The sequence below is a fragment of the Triticum urartu genome, chromosome 3 (genome assembly GCF_003073215.2).
Source record: "Triticum urartu cultivar G1812 chromosome 3, Tu2.1, whole genome shotgun sequence".
NCBI lineage: Eukaryota > Viridiplantae > Streptophyta > Magnoliopsida > Poales > Poaceae > Triticum > Triticum urartu.
Genome location: NC_053024.1, coordinates 738897734 through 738905730, shown reverse-complemented (window position 1 = coordinate 738905730; position 7997 = coordinate 738897734).

Here is a 7997-nt window from a genome sequence, read left to right as displayed (position 1 = left end):
TTTTTTTTCTGACCAGGGTACTGTACGTATACGTTCTGGGTTATACAGGGCTAAACAGGGCTTGGATCTGGGCTGCGGCGGCCAGGACAAAAACAAATTCGCACGGACAAAAATACCCCTCCGAAATTAGGTTAGGGGGGAGCACCGGAGCAGGGCTCAACTAAGCGATGTGAGACTAAACAAGCTCCTGCAGCCGCACACTGAGCCAACGGCAGGAGCTTAGGTGGACGGGCCCGTCCTCCTAGCTTAGGTCCTGACTTAATTCAACAAGATTACTATACAAACTTGTATAGAACGGAAGGATAATGCAACAATATCTACCGCCGTTTGTCAAATGTTCACATCCGAAAGCTATGTATGCCAGACGCGGAGACTGACAGTCTCTCTTGCCCCTTTTATTTTCCTTTCTCAAAGGCGTTGCTGCCTTAGCCACAGCAAAGAGAACAATAAGACTCTAGATGCAAGCCCCATTCATAGTACTCTACCACCACAGTTCAGACTCGATTCATCCAATTCTACGCACTAGGCTTACTAATCTAGTTTGAACATTTGGTTTCGTTTCAATCCTGCGATTTCGTGTGTGTTTGTGTGTGAATCGATCCCAGATAATCAGCGAAGTGGTTCAGCCTGTCTATCTGGAATGTGAGATATGCACAATACAGAGGCAATCATTCTCTGAATCCTGAATCATGCACAATTTCTTCAGATAATGAGCAGTACATATATACCAATAATGGACGATCAAAGACATGTGTTTGACACGAGAAAAATATCTATAGACTCCGTTGAGAAAGGAAGAGGGGAGCGTATTTCTCTCTTGCGCCGGGGAAAGAAGAGAAGAAAAAAAAAGAGGCGGGCTTGCCAGTGTAGCGTAGTACACGAAGAAAAGGATGCGGGAAACGAGCATTTCATTAATTTCATTGGAGAAACAAAATTACAAGATTCCGTAAACAAAAAGTGCGCTCCGTGGCCTACTAGCGCGGCCAGCCTGACTATCGCGATCGCGGTCTCCTGGTTCCCGGGGCCTCGGAAGGCTCCCGGTTAATTACTCCCGCGGGTTGCTCCACGAGATACCTCCGATTAAGCTGCGTGGTCGTCTTCGTCGTCTTCGCTTCGCGTTCTCCATGCATGATGATGGTGGTGTGTGTGGGCGGCGGCAGAGCCCGTGTCCTCGTCGGTACACGCGCCGCAAGTAGTGTGGCCTTTGCGGTGGCCACGCCCGCCCTTGCCGTCGTGCCTCGTCGGTTTTTGGGGCGTTGGAGTAGTTGGTGTTGGGGTAGCATGGGTCGCGGTCGGCTCAGACATCTTGATGACCTGTTGCTTCATTGGGGTGTTCAAGGGGCTACGCCTTGCGGGAGTAACGGTTTGGGGAGACCGGCGCCAGTGTAAAATAAACTGACACACGCTCATATTGTCATGGCCGGGGTGGTTGGCGCCTCATCTTGGCTAGACGCCAAGTATTTGGCGGTTTGCCAAGGCAAAGGCGCCGCCTCACAGGACCGTGGAAAGTGGTGTCGCAAAGGCCGCATCGCCTTGGGCTGGTACTACACGAAAGAGTGACCTGTGCGCCGGCGAAGCCATGGACCTGTCCGCCATGATGGGTGCGCCTCTCGAAGGAGGGACCGGTCTTGTACCGCGTCGTTGCAATCTTCGGTTCAGTAAAGGATCTGTATGCCATTGACCTGTTCGTCGGGGATGCGGGCCTTATGAAGGAGGAACCGGTGTTAGACCCGTCGTTGCGGATATTGGTTCACCAAGGACTTGTACGTCGTGATGGGAAAGGCGGGTCTCGGGCTGCGTTGTCGGCGAGCTCCGGTTCCGCCATGTCGTCTCCTCCAAGAGTGTAATGCGAAACCTGTACGCCGTGATGAAAAAGGCGGGTTTCGGGCTGCATCGACAGCGAGCTCCGATTCCGCCACGCCGTCTCATCCAAGAGTGTGATGCCAAGCCTGTACGCCGGTGTACCCTTTGCCATGAACCTGTTCACCGTGGCCCTGTTCGTCGCCATCTGTTTGTCGCGACCTGTACACCGTGGGGTGTTCACCAAGCGCTGTGAAGGCTGCGATGGTAGGGCGACGGGGCTAGCGGTTGGGCTGCGTCGTTGGAGAGCTCCGGCTGCTCCCGAGTAATCTCCAGCCAAGAACATGACACCTGAAAATGAACGGCTTGGCGTAGACAAACCCCAATGATGTCGGTGCAGTTTTTCTAGTCCAGTGAAGTCGTCTTTCGACGGTGGCGACAACGCGATCACACAAGGTACACGTAAACTGATTTTTTAGTCCTGTCATGGGGCTGGCCGCATCAATACGCACACGTGCTAGGTTGATTGGCACATGCATGTATGAGTTGGGCTCGTGCCGCTGCATTTACACGTGACCAACTTGGTGCAGAATACAACTGGTACTCTGTACTCCAATTATCTCACGGGCACACACTTCATACACGGCTGATCAATGTACCCAAGCGACGTGTGCGTGCAGGCGGTCTCTCCAATAGATTAGCAACCGATCCTCTAATACACTTAAATATCCTGTGGTTAGAGCTTGCCGGAATATTTAATTATATATCCATGATTAAGCCTGCTAGTTAACATGCAATGTATGCATGCATCCGTTTCTGAATCTTTAGTCCAAAAAAAAGTTAGTGAATCAGTAATGGCCATCTTGTGAGCTTTAGCTAGATACACTTAGGCATGGAGAAGCTTTCCCATTCACGTGCACATGCAAAACACTATCGTATTTGTTCCTCCTGTGATTCTAAGAGAAAAGTTAGGAAAAACATTATAAAAAAACTTTCCGCGCTCATAGATACTTCGCGCGACAAAATCTCGTTGAACAAATGCCCCCTCGCCAAGTTGAGTTCGAGCGCGAAGCGATCAAACTTGACTTGGTGAAAATGTTCGACCGATGGGCGCAATTTACTTATAGCCTTGTTTTTTTTTTAATTTAAAGATAACGCGGGTAGATCCTTCCGCTTTCTGAGACAGCTTGTTGGGCCATGTAGCTTCTATGGCGCCGATCAATGAAGCAATCTCAGCTTACCTCCATTCTGCAGCGCAGTACCATGCCACATTTTGGAGAAGTTTTATCGACCTAGTCGCGACCGCCTAGCTATTGCGGTGTCAGCCGACTAGATCGAAGGGTTTCACAGATTCATGCTAGCCGAACTGGCGCATTGCACTGCTCCCGTGATCTTCCAATGATGATGTAGGTGAGGCGTCGGTAGACCATCGACAACTCACTTACACCTTGGATAGTGCGTTGCCATGGTAAGGCAAGGCAATTCTGATGGTATGCCGGGACGCCATCGGCCTTATGGATGATCAAGGGGATGATATTGCCCCCAAGCTTCATTGTTGTTGGAGACGGGGTACCGGAGTGACATCGGCACCACCCTTAGGAGCATGCAAGTGTCGCCTTCCGGCGCTCACCGTTCATGTTGGTGTAGGTGATTGGTCGCCGGGATGCCGTCGGCGCCGTCATGCACACATGGGTATTTCTGCCACCACGCGAACACGATGTAGGTCGGTGTAGAGGTTTGACGCCGGGATATCATCGACGTTCATGGCGTACGGGTTGGTTGCCCCCAACGCCTGCGATGTTGGTTGGTGTAGAGGTTTGACGTTGGGTTGCCGTCAGCAACGCCGAGAAGTACATCTTCATTGCCTGCAAAAGATGTTGGGGAAGCGCAACAACTAGAACTATCCAACAAAACAAAGTGAACTAAGAGGAAGAAAACGAAAAGGAAGGTTGGTTGGGTTTTAAAATGTTGGCTTTCCCGTTATACACCAGCTATAGGTGTGACATCCGAGAAGGCTACCAAAGGACTTGTCATCAGGAATCGTCGAAGTACCATGACGATTACGACTCAACAACTACATAAGCCTCGGTGTACGTGTATGAAGACGCCGTGTTTCGGGATGCTTCCGAGAGGCAACAGAAATTCATATTCTAGCCCATCATCGTGCGGAGGGGGCCCACAACTCGCCATGTCCCCTGTACATGCCTCATGAATCCAGAGACTTGGGTATGGTAGGTTCAGGGTAGATGGTTTTGGGAGAATAGCTTGGCGATTTTTTTTTTCTTCATGCCTTATCGAGGGGTGGTGAATATCTACCTTCCGCCTTCTTTCCAGTGTGTCTCTTACTGCTTGGGACAACTTGACTGCTTCGTGGACTCTTGTGATTTTTTTGATAGCTTCTTGGAGATTTGGGATTGTTTTTTTTGTGCGGATTGATTGATTGCCCGCGGACTTCATGAACTTGCTTGAACTTTTGTGGATTCTGCTTGCACTTCTTGATGATTCTTCTTCCATGACTTCTCGAAGACCCACCTTGAGAACTTGGAAGGCACCTGTTCACCTTTGTGGACTAAGAAAATCCTCAGGAATTTTATGTGGAGATTTTTGGTGGCGTATCCCAGGGTTGTCATGTGGCTTCGTACCGAACCGACTTGCATTGGGCCAGGTAGCCACCATGAATCTTTTCCTATAGTCTCCCCTGGGACGCGAGTCTCTGCGAACATGAAGCATGGCAGGAAACATGTAGGGCATGGGGTCTCGGCGCTCAGAAGTGCCCAAGTAGTCGTCTCCGCTGCCTCCGAAAGCATACGCCTGATACGTGTCGTGCATTGTGGGTGTAGGAGCCACTCTGCCTGCAAGTTGACACATTGTGCCACCCTCCGAAAAGTCCTAGGGTAGCCGAAACTTCAATCAACAGTATGATGTGGTAGGGGAAAGCCAGTTTTTTTGGTGTTGGACTGAGTCCATTAAAACTGGGGAGACCAAGAAAATATCCACAACATGCAACGAAGAGTGCATCATGGATCCGATAGCCCACTGAAATAGGGTCTTCCCAAGAAAAGAAAAGAAAAAGGCAACGAAAGAGGCAACATTTTAAGGAAAGTATTTTTTAAGGAACCTTCCGTTGATTGGAGGCATAGGCCGGACTCCCTGAGAATCAATCAGCTAGTATGCACCCCCGTCGTAGACTTGCTCGACGACATATGGTCCTTCCCACTTTGGCTCGAACTTCCCCTTCGTCTTGTGCGTGATGACGATGGGTCGACGGAGAACGAGGACCAACTCGCCTTTCCAGAATACGCGCTGCTTGACGAGCTTGTCGTAGGGTCTCACCATGTTCTGGCGGTAGAGCTCCAGGTTTTGCAGGGCATGAAGTCGCTCCTCTTCAAGGGCGTCAAGCTCCTGAAAACGAAGTTGTACCTGTTCATCTTGGGTGAGTCCTTCCTGGAGAGCCACCCGTAAAGAAGGTAGCTGGACTTCTAATGGCAGTACGGCTTCACTCCCATAAACGAGAGAGAATGGAGTAGCCTGTGTTGGGGTACGGACTGTAATGCGGTACACCCATAAGGACTCGAAGAGACGATCATGCCAATCTCTCTTGTGCCTTGTTACCGTCTTCTTGAGTATCTTGCCGACCGTCTTGTTAAAGGCTTCGATCGCCCCATTGGCTTGAGGGTAGTAGCCGGTGGAGTAGTTCCACTTGATCTTGTACTTCTCCATGAACCTGTACATCTTGTTGGACTTGAATGCCTTGGCATTGTCGGAGGTGATGCGGTTGAAGGAAATATGCCCTAGAGGCAATAATAAAGTTATTATTTATTTCCTTATATATCATGATAAAAGTTTATTATTCATGCTAGAATTGTATTAAACCGGAAACATGATACATGTGTGAATACATAGACAAATAGAGTGTCACTAGTATGCCTCTACTAGACTAGCTTGTTAATCAAAGATGGTTATGTTTCCTAACCATGGACAAAGAGTTGTCATTTGATTAACAGGATCACATCATTAGTTGAATGATCTGATTGAGATGACCCATTCCATTAGCTTAGCACCCCATCGTTTAGTATGTTGCTATTGCTTTCTTCATGACTTATACATGTTCCTATGACTATGAGATTATGCAACTGCCGTTTGCCAGAGGAACACTTTGTGTGCTACCAAACGTCACAATGTAACTGGGTGATTATAAAGGAGCTCTACAGGTGTCTCCAAAGGTACATGTTGGGTTGGCGTATTTTGAGATTAGGATTTGTCACTCCGATTGTCGGAGAGGTATCTCTGGGCCCTCTCGGTAATGCACATCACTTAAGCCTTGCAAGCATCGCAACTAATGAGTTAGTTGCGGGATGATGTATTACAGAACGAGTAAAGAGACTTGCCGGTAACGAGATTGAACTAGGTATGGGATACCGACGATCGAATCTCGGGCAAGTAACATACCGATGACAAAGGGAACAACGTATGTTGTTATGCGGTCTGACCGATAAAAGATCTTCGTAGAATATGTAGGAGCCAATATGAGCATCCAGGTTCCGCTATTGGTTATTGACCGGAGACGTGTCTCGGTCATGTCTACATTGTTCTCGAACCCGTAGGGTCCGCACGCTTAAGGTTACGATGACAGTTATATTATGAGTTTATGCATTTTGATGTACCGAAGGTTGTTCGGAGTCCCGGATGTGATCACGGACATGACGAGGAGTCTCGAAATGGTCGAGACATAAAGATTGATATATTGGAAGCCTATGTTTGGATATCGGAAGTGTTCCGGGTGAAATCGGGATTTTACCGGAGTACCGGGAGGTTACCGGAACCCCCCGGGAGGTATATGGGCCTTAGTGGGCCTTGGTGGAAGAAGAGAAGAGGCAGCCGGGGCTGGGCCGCGCGCCCCTCCACCCCTAGTCTGAATAGGACAAGGAGAGAGGGGGTCGGCGCCCCCCCTCCATCTCTCTCTCTCTTTTCCCACCTCACAAATCCTATTCCAACTAGGAAAGGGGGGGGAGTTCTACTCCCAAAGGGAGTAGGACTCCTCCTGGCGCGCCTCTCCTGGCCGGCCGGCCCCCCTCCCTTGAACCTTTATATACGGAAGCAGGGGCACCCCCTAGAGACACAAGTTGATCCACGTGATCATATTCTTAGCCGTGTGCGGTGCCCCCTTCCACCATAGTCCTCGATAATATTGTAGCGGTGCTTAGGCGAAGCCCTGCGACAGTAGTACATCAAGATCGTCACCACGCCGTCGTGCTGACGGAACTCTTCCCCGACACTTTGCTGGATCGGAGTCCGGGGATCGTCATCGAGCTGAACGTGTGCTAGAACTCGGAGGTGCCGTAGTTTCGGTGCTTGATCGGTCGGGCCGTGGAGACGTACGACTACATCAACCAAACGCTTCCGTTGTCGATCTACAAGGGTACGTAGATCACACTCTCCCCCTCTTGTTGCTATGCATCACCATGATCTTGCGTGTGCGTAGGAAATTTTCTGAAATTACTACGAAACCCAACAGCGGTGTGGAATCCCAAAGCAATATATGATATTTCGCTCTAGGAACTTGATGACGTTGTCGCTCTTCACCTCCCGTAGTGGAACGGCTTCCACCCATTTGGAGAAGTAGTCTGTCGCGGCGAGGATGAAACGATGACCCCCGGATGATGGAGGGTCGATGAGGCCGATGACGTCGATTCCCCAGGCGTCAAATGACCAAGAGGGAACTGTAGGGTGAAGCGGGACCGGCGGCTGGTGCTTGAAGTCGCCATGTAATTGACAGTTGTGGCATGACCTGGCCACCCGAAGGCAGTCCGCCATGACGCCGGGCCAGTAGTATCCTGCAAGACGTATGCTATGATACATCTTAGCTCCTCCTTGGTGCCCGCCGCAGACTCCATGGTGCATCTCCTGGAGGATCTTCTCGGCTTCACCTCGATTGACGCACCGAAGTAGGACCTCCTGTCCATGAGACCACCTGTATAGGACACCTGCTTGATAAACATAAAAGGGGAGTCGTCGTTGTAGTTGGCGTCTCGCGACGGGGTCATCGGGGCGACTGCCATGCTTGAAGTAGTCGAGGAAGGGTTGCAGCCACTCGTCTTCCTCCATGGTGTTCGTCATGATGGAGTTGACTTCGTACTCCGCCGGGATAAGCTCCAGAACAGCTGGGAGGAGCCACCTTTCTTCAATATTTACCTGCA